At 36.6% G+C, this 16,043-nt stretch overlaps 1 protein-coding gene across 1 annotated transcript in view; it reads right to left on the reverse strand.

The window, feature by feature from the left end:
- The window catches only part of Gmd (GDP-mannose 4,6 dehydratase), a 202,612-nt gene that overhangs the window by 31,480 nt on the left and 155,089 nt on the right, over positions 1–16,043 (reverse strand). The window contains exon 6 of the mRNA XM_089870176.1: positions 15,168–15,362. The gene's annotated coding sequence lies outside the window, so the exon portion shown is untranslated. The remainder of the gene's footprint in view (positions 1–15,167; positions 15,363–16,043) is intronic.

A 16,043-nucleotide genomic window follows, 5' to 3' on the forward strand; every position in this document is an offset into this window, starting at 1 on the left:
GTGGCTTTCAAATGGACCGATTCCAATATATTCTTTGTTACGTGGCTTGAGCCAAATCAGCCAATACAGGGAGAAGCGGTAAGCATCTACAATCTAGGAGGACACAGCGCAAGGAGTTGAATGAGGACATTTTGGTTTGGCGCCTCTCTTAGAAGAGAGCGCGAGATTGGGTCCCGTGATCTTTCTATCTACGGTGCGCCCGCCAAGGCCCTAGCTTCGTTGAGGGGGAGCCATAGGAAGAGGGGGGAAAACTCGAGCGCAGGCGCGGAGCTATAGGCAGAGAGAAACACGCATTTATATATACAGAAACGTCTCCTTACCAAGACTCCTCTCGCTTTATTCCCCTATATTATTGATTCTGAAGCAGTTGACAAATAGATATACTGGCCGGCCATAATGTAATGGGGGCATATGGTCAGACCATAGCTAAATTTAACCAAACCATAATAATACCCATTTAAAATTAACTCTATTCAAACCCCTAACATCCGTGCTATTAACTATTAACACCCCCATACGCGACAGTCAAGTTTAGCGCAACACCCACCGTGCACCACCGCAAATAAATTTGAAAACATGATAGCGTTAGAAAACTGATTCCCTTCTGTCAACAATATTGAACAGCGTCAACCCAATAGCGGCCCCCTGTTTCTGTAACACATCCCGTCCTTTTCTAACTTTAAATATTATTCCAAGTGTCGCCCTATAGAGTCTCTATGCAAAAAGGAGAGAGAAGAGAGAAAAAAAACAAGATTAAAGGCACTTGAAGTTGAAAACGAGCGAGAAAATTCACGCCTCTCATCGCTTTTGTGGCCACTAAGTCCGCGTGAAATCCAAATCGACTTTCATATATATTCAATACGTCAAGTAGCACCCATGCGTACAACTAACAATAATCCATGGTGCGCGGTTATAACCAACACCACCAAGAACCCAAAGAAATAGAAATGGGCCCCAACCATGGAGAGAGAAAAAAAAACCTCACGAAATTTCAATAAGTCTCTTGATTTTGTATGGATACCACGCGATACCCCCACCTTTTTCATATCAAAATGAATTCAAACTTGGGTATAGTTTGATTCCCTTCGCTCGCCAGGGCAATAATAGGCAAGGGACCCTTTCCCCAGTCACCATCCTTTGTTAAGTCAGGGGATTGTTAAGCCTAACCCTGATACAAACCCCGGTTTTCTAAATGTTCGGCGTGATGAAGTCTATTGGACTATACGAGTGTCAGGAACTTGAAATTTAGGGTTCGGAAGCGAAAACGTTGCAACTAGACTCTCACCTGCAGCACTTTACTTTCAATTATAAAAATTTGCCTTTGCTATCACTTTAACATTAGTCGGTAACAACAGCTCCTGCATGGAACCTCTACAATAATTAAATTACTAACCACTAGTTACGTATTAAAAGCCAAACAAAAAAATTAAAACAAATTCCCCTTACAAATTTTATAATATAAATCCAATGGAATTTATTTTTGAACGCAACTCATGACATTCTTTGGCTCCCGAATGCTTTCTCACGGCCGTCACCGGCTCACCGCGCATGCACCATCTCGAAAGCTTGTATTGCTTATTACTTGACACTTGCCCTTAATGCCCTTTCTCCCGGTTCCAACACCCCAAGTCCCCCCCCCCCCACTATCAACATCACTTCTGGCTCTTAGGTGGAGAGTAGAATTTGAAGAAATAAGAAATACCTTTTCTTATAAAGCTGGGGCGGATTAAATACCTGACGGCGTAACTCTTCACTCGCTTACTGTATGGGAGGGGGGGGGGACTATCTCGTAAAATGAAATTTATTTTCTGCCCAGAGAATTCTGGTTTTCTTAAATCCTTTGAGAAATTTAATCGTATCGTAAGGTTAATAAATACAGGGTTTTCTTTTATTATTCAGGTGGAGTCATAGAGAACGAGTTTCCACTATAGTTTTATCGCTTTCTATGGGGATACGAAACAATAGTAGATAGAAAAAGACAGTTTTGCCGGTGAGATGGTACTGTTGGTACAGTTGGTACTGTTGGTACAGTTGGTACTGTCGGTACCGTTGGCGCCGTTGCCGCTGTTGGCGCCTGACACCAAGATGGCGTCCTCACGCCAGATTTTTCGGCGGGCAAACCAGGGGAAAGCTTGACACCATGTTGACTTTGTGAATGGCGTGGAAATTTTCAATTTCGGCGGGAAAACCAAGGGAAAGCTTGACACCATGTTGACTTTGTGAATGGCGTGGAAATTTTCAATTTCGGCGGGAAAACCAGGGGAAAGCTTGACACCATGTTGACTTTGTAAATGGCGTGGAAATTTTCAGGGATAATTCCATGACGTGGCTGGGGAAATTAAAAAATCAGGCGTCATAGAATGAAATGAAATGAAATGAAATAATTATTTATTGTCTATATAAAAAACTACAAAGAGACATTAATATAATAAAATCCGCTTATTTATTTAATTTTTTTTGTACATTTTTTTTTAATTAAAAACCGGATTGCTCTCGCACTCTTTTTGTAGGAGCCATGTAGCCAACCTCGCGGCTTTCACCAGGGTGCAGTTGTTTTCATCCCTGTGGAAGGTACATGCTCTGGGGGTCTCGCAGTCCTCGATGGTGGTCAGTTTCGGACACCCGTACTCCTCGGCGTTGGTAACGTCCACTCCCAAGACCCCGGATAAAACCGAAGCTTTCTCCATCCCCTTCGTTACGAAGGATGATGCCCGCAGACGAATATAATCGCCAACCTCTGTTAACGTCTCGTAGGGATAATCCCCCTCCTCGAAGTTAAGATCGCAAATGTTGTGAGACAACCAGCGGACCTCTCTTTTATCCTTCATGGATAGTTCCGAGAATGGACATGGTGACTGAAAAATCCAGACTTCGTAGGCGCCCGTTTCCCCTATGAACATCGTCAGCTCCTTAACGATCCATTTTCCTTTAACCCTGAAGAAATTCGCCTCCAGGACCGCCGTTGTCGCTGTTGTCCTGGAATAATACCGGTTCTTAATCTATGATTATCCGGGGTGTTGGCCTTAAGGTCTACAAAGAGGGGGATAACCGCGTGGCTCTTTCATCGCCCGCCTAATAACTATTATTACCTGGTGAAATTTACTTTCCGATATTTACAATCGTCGACTGGACACGAGGTGTTTTAAACATAACTAGGTAATACGCGTATCTCCCTTTTCCAGGATAATATAGATTCTGCATTAAAATTAGAACGGAAGTGTTTCTATGGTGGGAACCTCTAATGAGAAGATTTGTCACATCCTTGTTATTCGCTATTTCACATAAAAGATCGTCTAATATAACGAATTTCCCCGCACTAACATCTAAGGTGCTAACATCCAATAATCCCTCATGAAATTCTACACACTAAAAACCATATCCATAAATTACTAATAAATTAATAAGTGAATTCTCTAAATATAAGTTTAAAGGGATGGGTATACATTGTTAAGAGTATACTTACAATTTAACTGAGTCCATTTCTTTGGGATAAGACGTGGATATCGTTAGCTGGGGTGAAAAGCTTGAAGAGTCGTAAATGACTTTTTCCTTTGACCTACCACGTCTTATATACCATCCGTCTCCATACTCTTATCTTAGGTTTCAATTATAATTGAATAAATGCGCGTGGGGAGAGGGATTGATTTATTCACAATGTTTGTTGTGTTTTCGAAATAAAATTTACATCTTGCGAAAAACGTTTTCAATCAATTTAACCACACTATTTTTTTTACCAGACATGATTAGAAGAAGAAAAACATTTCCATTCTTTTATCCGATGTTTAAACATGCGCGCGGGAAGAGAGTTTGATATCTTCGCAATATCTGTTTGTTGCGTTTCGGAAATAAGATTAACATATTCCGATATTTGTGTGACGTTTAGGGGAAACATTTACTTACGCATCGAAGCAAATAGTAAAAGTGTTTTTCTTTTACATCAATACGAAATATCTGTCCTTCGAAACTAATTTGACCATTCCGCGTTGACGGAAAATATCATCTCTTATCGGTTGAAAGTACAATTGGATATTTCATCGGTTTGAGAGAAAATATGATGATAAGATTTAAAATAGGCTTACCAATAATTAAAAATGAGCTTAAAATATTAATTAATATATCACTTAGAAACGTATATATATATATCTGTTCAATTATTTCTTATTTCACTTCAAAGATTTCTTAATTTCGTTCTAACATTTCTTATTTTAGTTGAAACATCTCCTATTTCCGTTGAAACATCCCCGATTTCCCTTCAAACATTCACGGTTTCCGTTCAAACATTCACGGTTTCCGCTCAAAGTTTCACTATTTCCGTTCAAAGTTTCACTATTTCCGTTCAAAGTTTCACTATTTATGTTCAAAAATTCACTATTTCCGTTCAAAGTTTAACTATTTCTTGTCAAAGTTTCACTACTTCTGTTCACTCTAGAGAAATTCGTAATCCTACTGCAAAAGTTTATATGGAAAACGAATTTTCAAGGTGAAAGATACGTAGTGTAAAACGGTGGATTTCAAAGTTCAGACTAAATAACAGAAAATCAATGAACCACCATCTCCTCATTAACATTAATTTATGTTTTGATATTATTGCAGTTTGGTTTCTAATATGTTTATAGGTATTTACGTAATAGAAAACGTTTTCAAATGACTGAATTGCGATTAAGTTTTGTTCACAAGAAACTAATTTAAAGTTTCGGCAAACACTAAAAATTGGTTAAAGTTTCGCTAAATGTTTAGTAAACGTTTCGTTGTTCAACTTAAATATATCCGATATTGTTAATATATGACTATTATAAAACAGATAATGAAGTTGAATGACGAAAAAGTGATCGAAAGTGTTGTTAATCTACTAAAATCCGGATGAAACTGATGTGAAATGAAAGCTTTCGATTGAAAGTGAACTAATACATCTAAGAAAGTGGATCAAAGTTTTGTTAAACTACTAAAATGTGGTTCAAATCACATTCAAAGGAACTAAGAAGCAGTTGAACGTTCAAGAAATGACAAAAGTACATGGAAAGTGTCATGAAATGTCTATAATTCAATTAAAAACACTAAAAATTGGTTAAAGTTTCACTAAATGTTTCGTAAACGTTTCGTTATTCGACTTATATTGTTAATATATGACTATTATAATGGAAAGTGCGAAAATGCGATTTTAAGTTATGACTGAAACACAATTGAGAATGAAGTTAAATGACTATAAAGTGGGCGGAAATGTTGTTAAATTACTAAAGTGTGGATAAACCTGATGTAAAATGAAAACAAATCGATTGAAAGTAATCTAAATCGACTAAGAAAATGGATCAAAGTTCTTGAAAACTTTATCAAATGGTCAAATTTAAATTAAAAGTGACGTGAAATGATTAGCAATGCAAATAAAAGTTAGGTTTTACTGTTAAAATACACTTGAAAGCGATGTTGAATAACTTAAGTGTAATTGGTATTACTGTTAAGAGACTAAAAATTAAATTCCATTTACGATATTGTTAAGTTTACCTTCGTTTCTAGAAAGTGTGTCGCGGAGATCTTATATTTTTCGGATAAAAGCAATAAATCCGCAAGTCGAACATTTTGTTAATAAATGTCTAAAACACAATTGAGAACGAAGTTCAATGACTAAAATCAAAACGTGGACGAAAGTGATGTTAAATTAATAAGATACGGATCAACCTGTTATAAAATTAAAAAAAAAATTCGATTGAAAGTAATCTTAAATGACTAAGGAAATGGATCAAAGTGTGGTTAAACTACTAAAATGCTGTTGAAGACGTTTACAAATGACTAAATTTCAATTAAAGACGACGTCGAATGACTAGCAATGCAAGTAAAGTTAGGTTTTTCGGTTAATTAACGTTTATTTAAATTCCATTACGATAATGTTAAGCTTTTCTTGAGTTTTAGGAGATCTTGGATTTTAGGTTAAAAGTAATAAATTTGCAAGTCGAAAATTTCCAAAATCCGGGAAAATAACCGCTTCGAATTGCAAGGTGAAATAACTATCGCTAATCAAAAAGCAATCAGTGAACGATAAAACCAATTTTATTCTAATTATGAACTAACGAATTTGTGTGATTTAGTGAGAAATTTCAATATATCAAAGAAAAAATTACAAATTATTTGAAACCAATGGAAATACTCGGACTCGCTAAATTGAATCATCATCAGCCCTGGATGGATACGTTAAGGCTTCGAACATCAGGACCGAGGACGGGCCGCGTAATGAAACACGCGCCGGGAAATAATACGCGCGTGGCGGCCCGTCCTCGGTCCTGATGTTCGAAGCCTTGACGTATCCATCCAGGGCTGATGATGATTCACTTTAGCGAGTCCGAGTATTTCCATTGGTTTCAAATAATTTGTAATTTTTTCTTTGATATATTGAAATTTCTCACTAAATCACACAAATTCGTTAGTTCATAATTAGAATAAAATTGGTTTTATCGTTCACTGATTGCTTTTTGATTAGCGATAGTTATTTCACCTTGCAATTCGAAGCGGTTATTTTCCCGGATTTTGGAAATTTTCGACTTGCAAATTTATTACTTTTAACCTAAAATCCAAGATCTCCTAAAACTCAAGAAAAGCTTAACATTATCGTAATGGAATTTAAATAAACGTTAATTAACCGAAAAACCTAACTTTACTTGCATTGCTAGTCATTCGACGTCGTCTTTAATTGAAATTTAGTCATTTGTAAACGTCTTCAACAGCATTTTAGTAGTTTAACCACACTTTGATCCATTTCCTTAGTCATTTAAGATTACTTTCAATCGAATTTTTTTTTTAATTTTATAACAGGTTGATCCGTATCTTATTAATTTAACATCACTTTCGTCCACGTTTTGATTTTAGTCATTGAACTTCGTTCTCAATTGTGTTTTAGACATTTATTAACAAAATGTTCGACTTGCGGATTTATTGCTTTTATCCGAAAAATATAAGATCTCCGCGACACACTTTCTAGAAACGAAGGTAAACTTAACAATATCGTAAATGGAATTTAATTTTTAGTCTCTTAACAGTAATACCAATTACACTTAAGTTATTCAACATCGCTTTCAAGTGTATTTTAACAGTAAAACCTAACTTTTATTTGCATTGCTAATCATTTCACGTCACTTTTAATTTAAATTTGACCATTTGATAAAGTTTTCAAGAACTTTGATCCATTTTCTTAGTCGATTTAGATTACTTTCAATCGATTTGTTTTCATTTTACATCAGGTTTATCCACACTTTAGTAATTTAACAACATTTCCGCCCACTTTATAGTCATTTAACTTCATTCTCAATTGTGTTTCAGTCATAACTTAAAATCGCATTTTCGCACTTTCCATTATAATAGTCATATATTAACAATATAAGTCGAATAACGAAACGTTTACGAAACATTTAGTGAAACTTTAACCAATTTTTAGTGTTTTTAATTGAATTATAGACATTTCATGACACTTTCCATGTACTTTTGTCATTTCTTGAACGTTCAACTGCTTCTTAGTTCCTTTGAATGTGATTTGAACCACATTTTAGTAGTTTAACAAAACTTTGATCCACTTTCTTAGATGTATTAGTTCACTTTCAATCGAAAGCTTTCATTTCACATCAGTTTCATCCGGATTTTAGTAGATTAACAACACTTTCGATCACTTTTTCGTCATTCAACTTCATTATCTGTTTTATAATAGTCATATATTAACAATATCGGATATATTTAAGTTGAACAACGAAACGTTTACTAAACATTTAGCGAAACTTTAACCAATTTTTAGTGTTTGCCGAAACTTTAAATTAGTTTCTTGTGAACAAAACTTAATCGCAATTCAGTCATTTGAAAACGTTTTCTATTACGTAAATACCTATAAACATATTAGAAACCAAACTGCAATAATATCAAAACATAAATTAATGTTAATGAGGAGATGGTGGTTCATTGATTTTCTGTTATTTAGTCTGAACTTTGAAATCCACCGTTTTACACTACGTATCTTTCACCTTGAAAATTCGTTTTCCATATAAACTTTTGCAGTAGGATTACGAATTTCTCTAGAGTGAACAGAAGTAGTGAAACTTTGACAAGAAATAGTTAAACTTTGAACGGAAATAGTGAATTTTTGAACATAAATAGTGAAACTTTGAACGGAAATAGTGAAACTTTGAACGGAAATAGTGAAACTTTGAGCGGAAACCGTGAATGTTTGAACGGAAACCGTGAATGTTTGAAGGGAAATCGGGGATGTTTCAACGGAAATAGGAGATGTTTCAACTAAAATAAGAAATGTTAGAACGAAATTAAGAAATCTTTGAAGTGAAATAAGAAATAATTGAACAGATATATATATATACGTTTCTAAGTGATATATTAATTAATATTTTAAGCTCATTTTTAATTATTGGTAAGCCTATTTTAAATCTTATCATCATATTTTCTCTCAAACCGATGAAATATCCAATTGTACTTTCAACCGATAAGAGATGATATTTTCCGTCAACGCGGAATGGTCAAATTAGTTTCGAAGGACAGATATTTCGTATTGATGTAAAAGAAAAACACTTTTACTATTTGCTTCGATGCGTAAGTAAATGTTTCCCCTAAACGTCACACAAATATCGGAATATGTTAATCTTATTTCCGAAACGCAACAAACAGATATTGCGAAGATATCAAACTCTCTTCCCGCGCGCATGTTTAAACATCGGATAAAAGAATGGAAATGTTTTTCTTCTTCTAATCATGTCTGGTAAAAAAAATAGTGTGGTTAAATTGATTGAAAACGTTTTTCGCAAGATGTAAATTTTATTTCGAAAACACAACAAACATTGTGAATAAATCAATCCCTCTCCCCACGCGCATTTATTCAATTATAATTGAAACCTAAGATAAGAGTATGGAGACGGATGGTATATAAGACGTGGTAGGTCAAAGGAAAAAGTCATTTACGACTCTTCAAGCTTTTCACCCCAGCTAACGATATCCACGTCTTATCCCAAAGAAATGGACTCAGTTAAATTGTAAGTATACTCTTAACAATGTATACCCATCCCTTTAAACTTATATTTAGAGAATTCACTTATTAATTTATTAGTAATTTATGGATATGGTTTTTAGTGTGTAGAATTTCATGAGGGATTATTGGATGTTAGCACCTTAGATGTTAGTGCGGGGAAATTCGTTATATTAGACGATCTTTTATGTGAAATAGCGAATAACAAGGATGTGACAAATCTTCTCATTAGAGGTTCCCACCATAGAAACACTTCCGTTCTAATTTTAATGCAGAATCTATATTATCCTGGAAAAGGGAGATACGCGTATTACCTAGTTATGTTTAAAACACCTCGTGTCCAGTCGACGATTGTAAATATCGGAAAGTAAATTTCACCAGGTAATAATAGTTATTAGGCGGGCGATGAAAGAGCCACGCGGTTATCCCCCTCTTTGTAGACCTTAAGGCCAACACCCCGGATAATCATAGATTAAGAACCGGTATTATTCCAGGACAACAGCGACAACGGCGGTCCTGGAGGCGAATTTCTTCAGGGTTAAAGGAAAATGGATCGTTAAGGAGCTGACGATGTTCATAGGGGAAACGGGCGCCTACGAAGTCTGGATTTTTCAGTCACCATGTCCATTCTCGGAACTATCCATGAAGGATAAAAGAGAGGTCCGCTGGTTGTCTCACAACATTTGCGATCTTAACTTCGAGGAGGGGGATTATCCCTACGAGACGTTAACAGAGGTTGGCGATTATATTCGTCTGCGGGCATCATCCTTCGTAACGAAGGGGATGGAGAAAGCTTCGGTTTTATCCGGGGTCTTGGGAGTGGACGTTACCAACGCCGAGGAGTACGGGTGTCCGAAACTGACCACCATCGAGGACTGCGAGACCCCCAGAGCATGTACCTTCCACAGGGATGAAAACAACTGCACCCTGGTGAAAGCCGCGAGGTTGGCTACATGGCTCCTACAAAAAGAGTGCGAGAGCAATCCGGTTTTTAATTAAAAAAAAATGTACAAAAAAAATTAAATAAATAAGCGGATTTTATTATATTAATGTCTCTTTGTAGTTTTTTATATAGACAATAAATAATTATTTCATTTCATTTCATTTCATTCTATGACGCCTGATTTTTTAATTTCCCCAGCCACGTCATGGAATTATCCCTGAAAATTTCCACGCCATTTACAAAGTCAACATGGTGTCAAGCTTTCCCCTGGTTTTCCCGCCGAAATTGAAAATTTCCACGCCATTCACAAAGTCAACATGGTGTCAAGCTTTCCCTTGGTTTTCCCGCCGAAATTGAAAATTTCCACGCCATTCACAAAGTCAACATGGTGTCAAGCTTTCCCCTGGTTTGCCCGCCGAAAAATCTGGCGTGAGGACGCCATCTTGGTGTCAGGCGCCAACAGCGGCAACGGCGCCAACGGTACCGACAGTACCAACTGTACCAACAGTACCAACTGTACCAACAGTACCATCTCACCGGCAAAACTGTCTTTTTCTATCTACTAACAATGTTGGGAAAATATTTGGGATTTTAATGATCATGGTTGCTAAGCCTAATTCGTGTCGTCGCAAACACATCTACTAAGCCCAATTCTTAAAATTCGTTTTCCCCAACACAATATATAACCCTAATTCATGAAATTCATTATCCACAACACAATTCCTAACCCTGATTCATAAAATTCATAATCCCCAACACGTTTCCCAACCCTAAATCTTTCAATTCATTGTCCCAATCACTTTTTCTTTAATCATAACTGTTAAATAACTTAAACTTAATTAAAAAGTGAAATTAATTGTTCCAACACAGTTTTTAACCCTAATTCATGAAATTCATTATCCCCAACACAATTCCTAACCCTAATTCATGAAATTCACCATCCACAACACAATGCCTAACCCTAATTCATGAAATTCACCATCCACAACACATTTCCTAACCCTAAATCATTTTTATTTCATTATCCCAGTCACCTTTTCTTTAAGCATAATTATTAAATCACTTAAACCTAATTAAAAATACCGCGTCTCCACTAAGCCTAATTGAAACTATTTTTAATAAACCTCATTTAATCCTTTTCAAGGATATCCCAGACTCTTTTTACGGTGGTTAAATTCACCCTTAATTCCCATGTTTCAAGAAGGCAGCGTGAGGTTCCGGAACATCATCTTTTTACAAGGATCTTTTTCTCGACTCGTTTTTCCGCTGATTCAAAAAGATTGAATCCCGGCATTTTCTTCTTCATTCAAGTCAATCGTGCGTAAAAAAGATGCACTGAGCAAAAGACGATCTATCTACACGATAACGAGAATCGAAAAACTGTTTTCTCAAACCTACCTACAACAAGAGCCGCTTACTTTTTTATACATTTCTGATGCGTGTCTGTGGGTTTAACACTAGAGGGTATTATGTCGGCAACGTGACACTTCGTGTTCGACCATTCGACCGCCTAGTGTGTGTGTGTGTGCATGTTGTGGAAAAAATCACACAAAGGCCTAGAGCTCATACATACGCATATCCGGGATTGAAGAAAAGACCTTATAACGTTTTTATATTCAATATTGTATTATAGAAAATTTTATAAATTCTAACAGGAATATTGGTTGAAGATTTGCGTTTATCTTTATAAGATATGTTCCATAAGTATGACACTACCTATACTTCGTAATGCTAGAGACGTTCTGAGAGCTTGTTCGAGAACGACAAGCGAGAATTGATTGGCTACACTCGTTGTTAATTTTTCATTCTATTTAGTCTGTACTAGGCCTTTGACAACGCCTCACCAGGCGTCGCTTTACCTCGAATCCATGACCTACCTCACTCATTTCATGACAAGCTCCAGTTTGTAAACAAACTTATGGAACATATCTTATGAACTTATGGTAACATCGAAGTAAGCAACTTGACGCCTACTCGTGTGATAATTTTAGAGATTCATGTGTACATATTGTACATGAGTATCGTGGCAAATAGTTTTTAACAAGAGAGGACACCCCATTGAGGGTGAAGAGGGTAAGAATGACCGATCAAGCAAACTATTCGATACTCTTTTAAAATTCAAGCGCAGTTTGAACTAAAATTAAGAACAATTTACGGTAACTCTGGATATGTTTTCGTTGCATTCTCAGACTGGATTTAAACCTTAAGGAGAGGGTGTATGTTATACCCCAATCACGAAATGTGTAAAACTATCCGTGATAAGTGTGTTAATAGAGAGAAAGAAGAAAAACATTGTAAAATCAACGTACAATCTCGTACTTCTCAAACATTCCTACGAATAACACGAACAAAAATATCAACACATTCGCGAACACGCATTGAATAAAAGTAAAGTCAACTTAACCGCAATTTACAACACAAATTAAATCATTTCGAGACCTTCATCTTTATTAATGGGGTCAATACGAACATGGGTTTCATTTCGGCACTGTTTGAATTTCATTCTGGGAAGGGGAAAAAACTGATGGACAAGGGATAGAGGATATCCTTCAGGAAAAGGGGTCCTGAAGCGAAATATTCTAACTTTCTTGAGAAGTCAACACAGAAGAAGATGGTAGTAAAAGGGACCCACCACGAAGTATAGGCCTACCAAAAGCCGCGCAAGTCCCAACCCAATCTCAATAAAAACAAGAAAGAAAGAAAAAAAAATACCTGTGGGCATGCATACCTTTGTTATACAGAGAAAATATTTTTTGAATGACCGAGTGAAAAAATATTCAGGTATAAAAAACCTCTTGGTGTATTTGGACAAAAGATAACAATTCGTTTTCTTCAAAAAGGTGTTGAACATCATGTTTGAGCGTGTGTTTGTGTACACCTATCACAACATCCATCTTGTTATTAAGCGAGTTTACTCTGACAACATCTATTTTGTTTGTTTAATTTAAAATTTTGACCCGAGTTCACCACTTGCACACTCTTTCAGAAGTGGGGTAATATATTTCTTCAAAATCTTCAAAGGTACAATATTGTTTGATATATATATATAACACTTTCCCTTTAAATTATAAAAAGTAGAGATAAAGGTCAAGTTAAATAAATAGTAAGTAAATGAAAAATTCATTCCAGATCATTAGATCCGAAAATTCACGAGCATATAAATCCCCAAATTCATGTTCAACGTGCAATGCAATGTCCACAAACTAAATAATATCCCATTCCGTCAAATACCTTTAAAATATATTAATAGAGCCCCCTACTATAAAAATAAACGTTCGAAATCAGCGAGAAATCGATGAAGGTATATCGCGAGAAATGCGGTGAAATATCACCCATCGCGTGATATTTTTTTCTCTACCAACGATATATCGCGATATATTACCCCCTACGATGATCGTTAGCCGAGGAAAATGTAGAAAAAGTACACCGAAACCATCCTCAAAAATTTACAGGTTCCACCCCTATCTATAAAAGATTTCTTCTACTGCACGGTCCAATGTAAACGAATAGCTCGATTAATTTCGCCAAGGATAGTATTTTTAAAAACCTCCCTGGTGTCAAAAAAATCATGGCGTTTTGGGAGAAAGAGAAAAAGAAGCTAGCGATGCAAAGCGAAGAAAGATTTGTTGTAACCTTTGAAAAGTTCGTCATAAATTTCATTTTCTTGAAATTATTTATTTTATGAACCTCCCTATCCTATTCATTTTTAAAGGTACAATAAAATCGTCGTCTTAAAACTAAAATCATACAGAGCAATGCGCATTTGCCCGCTCTATTGAAGGTTATTCTGGCTATACGTCTCTCTCTAAAAAACAAATAACATTTCATTGTACCTTTGAACTTCAAATCACACACTGGTGCATGGTGGCATTAACTCTGAATGCCGCTGCAAGTTAATTCTACACTTGACCACGTAGCCCTCCCCACTTTCTGAGTGTTTAAAACCAGTATAAAGCATTTATAACTGCAGCAAAAATATGGGCCTTCCCATGAAGAGGCCATACTTCTAACACTTTGTCATAATTTAATTATTTTGTTTTTCAAGTCATATTCAAGCGAAAATATGGGCACCCAAAACGCCCCGTGTAAAAAAGTAATGGCACCCTTTATAATCACCCATTGGCTATAACCACCAAGATACTCTAATAACTGACATTACACCAATTCCCGAATCACTCCCTCATGGCACCGCAGCGCAAAACTGAAGTAATCTGTCAAAAAAATGGTTTCAATTCTCTTTTCCCCCCAAGGTTTCTCGCGCACCCTATCTTTATGACGCGTGGGATTATGGGATAGTGGCTTCCATACTGTGTAATTCCAAGTTCTCCACCCCGGCCGAGCTTATGTCCCGGTCGCGTCCATATTTTGTACCCCGGAACAGACATAAGCCGGTGGACGAATACACCCGACCTCCTAGGGAGCGACGTAAGATATAGATTGGACCGTGAAATCGGGTGATACCAATATGTAATAGTTTTCATTTAAAAACCCAGTTCTAAGAGATTATCAACGGTTTCATTTCGTTACATCGCTCGACACCAAATATTATTTGAGGTTACGGTCAGGTTTAGTTTAAAAGATGTAAAACAGAAGTAAATACCGTTTTCTCTTACTTTGCAAACGTGGGCGTTTTGATATTGAAACTTCCTTAATATCATAACCATATATCTATCGCATAAGCACAGGCGAGACAAACTTGAAGAAAGTGTGATAGGCCTTGTTTACAATACCTTACTTCGAAACACGACCTTCTGGTAACGATACCATCAGGATAACAAGGCATAGTGCTATATTGTCCTGATTTGGACGTTTGAAGACACGACTGGCGCCAAAGGGCTGACTACCCACGGGCCACGAACAAAACCACCGCATTGAAAAACTTATTCTTTTCACAACATTTTAGGGAAAAAATTTTCAACACTTCCCAACCATTTTAAGTTTTTGAGGATTAAAAATGGCATGATGTGCCAAAAAGACTTGGGTTTTTCTTTTCTTTGGGGAGTTGTCTGACATTGTCAGTAATGTCATCAACCCTTCCCCAAAAGAGGTTCGCCTACTACTTTGGGATGCTTTTTTAAAATAATCTGTCATCCGGAGGACAATACCGGCGACTACTTGTCGCCAACTAGGGTGGCAAGTAAACAGCGCGGGCAAATACCAAAACCATAAAAGATTGGCGGGGTCAGGTCAATTCGCGCTAGGGTTAAAAGAAGTACTTACCATAGTATAGGTCAAAGACACGTGGACTCTTGGTAGTAGGATTTTACGGCAAGACACGTGGTCGATTGGTTGTAGGATTTCATTGCAAGACACTTGGTCGCTTGGTAGGATTTTACGAGAAGACACGTGGTAGCTTGAAAACAAAGGAAACACGCAGTTCGTGGTGTTGGTATAGGATTTGAGACAAATTAATTTCTGCAAACAAAAAAAAAGAGAGAGCATTTTTATAGTACTACAACTTCTAAATGCAAATAGATTTAAATATGTATAAATTTCAAGAAGTGTACGTAACAATCACGTGTTTGACATTATAGGCGAGTACTTTAAAGTGGACCACAACGCGCTCTTTGTTTAAATCGTGGTTTAATAGATAAAAGGGCGAGTTAGGGTTATAAGGAAAAAAGAAAAACACTTAAAAATGTTCACTAAGACAGTGGGAGTGCTAGCACGGAGAGTTTTGAATAATTTAATTGAAAATTACATCACGTTCGCTCTACAAAAGCCTACGCACTTCGACGTGTTTAAAAGCAAAACCTCAAAGCCTCACAAGACGTTCAAAAAAAGAGGATGAATTATAATTATGGTTTCCATGAATATCGCGATGGATTTGCGATTGGAGACGTTGACTAGGCCTAGAAGGGAATGGGACAGCCATAGATACCATATTCATGGGTGTTATACTGGCGAAAAACGGTAGTCAAAGGGCGGGTAATAGAAGGTACACAGAGTTTTCAGCGAGGACAAAATTTCTTCCCAAAGAGGTGGAAAAAATGTTAAAATTACGCGTTTTTTACGAGCGCCAAAAAAAAAAAGCTTTTAGCCTTCATTGTTCTCACCTTCAGTGTGTATGGTACCTTTTTTTTCTTGCATACACCC

This window comes from Phalangium opilio, unplaced genomic scaffold (genome assembly GCF_054372755.1).
Source record: "Phalangium opilio isolate 3A_F unplaced genomic scaffold, DU_Popi_V2 ptg000031l_1, whole genome shotgun sequence".
Taxonomy (NCBI): Eukaryota; Metazoa; Arthropoda; class Arachnida; order Opiliones; family Phalangiidae; genus Phalangium; species Phalangium opilio.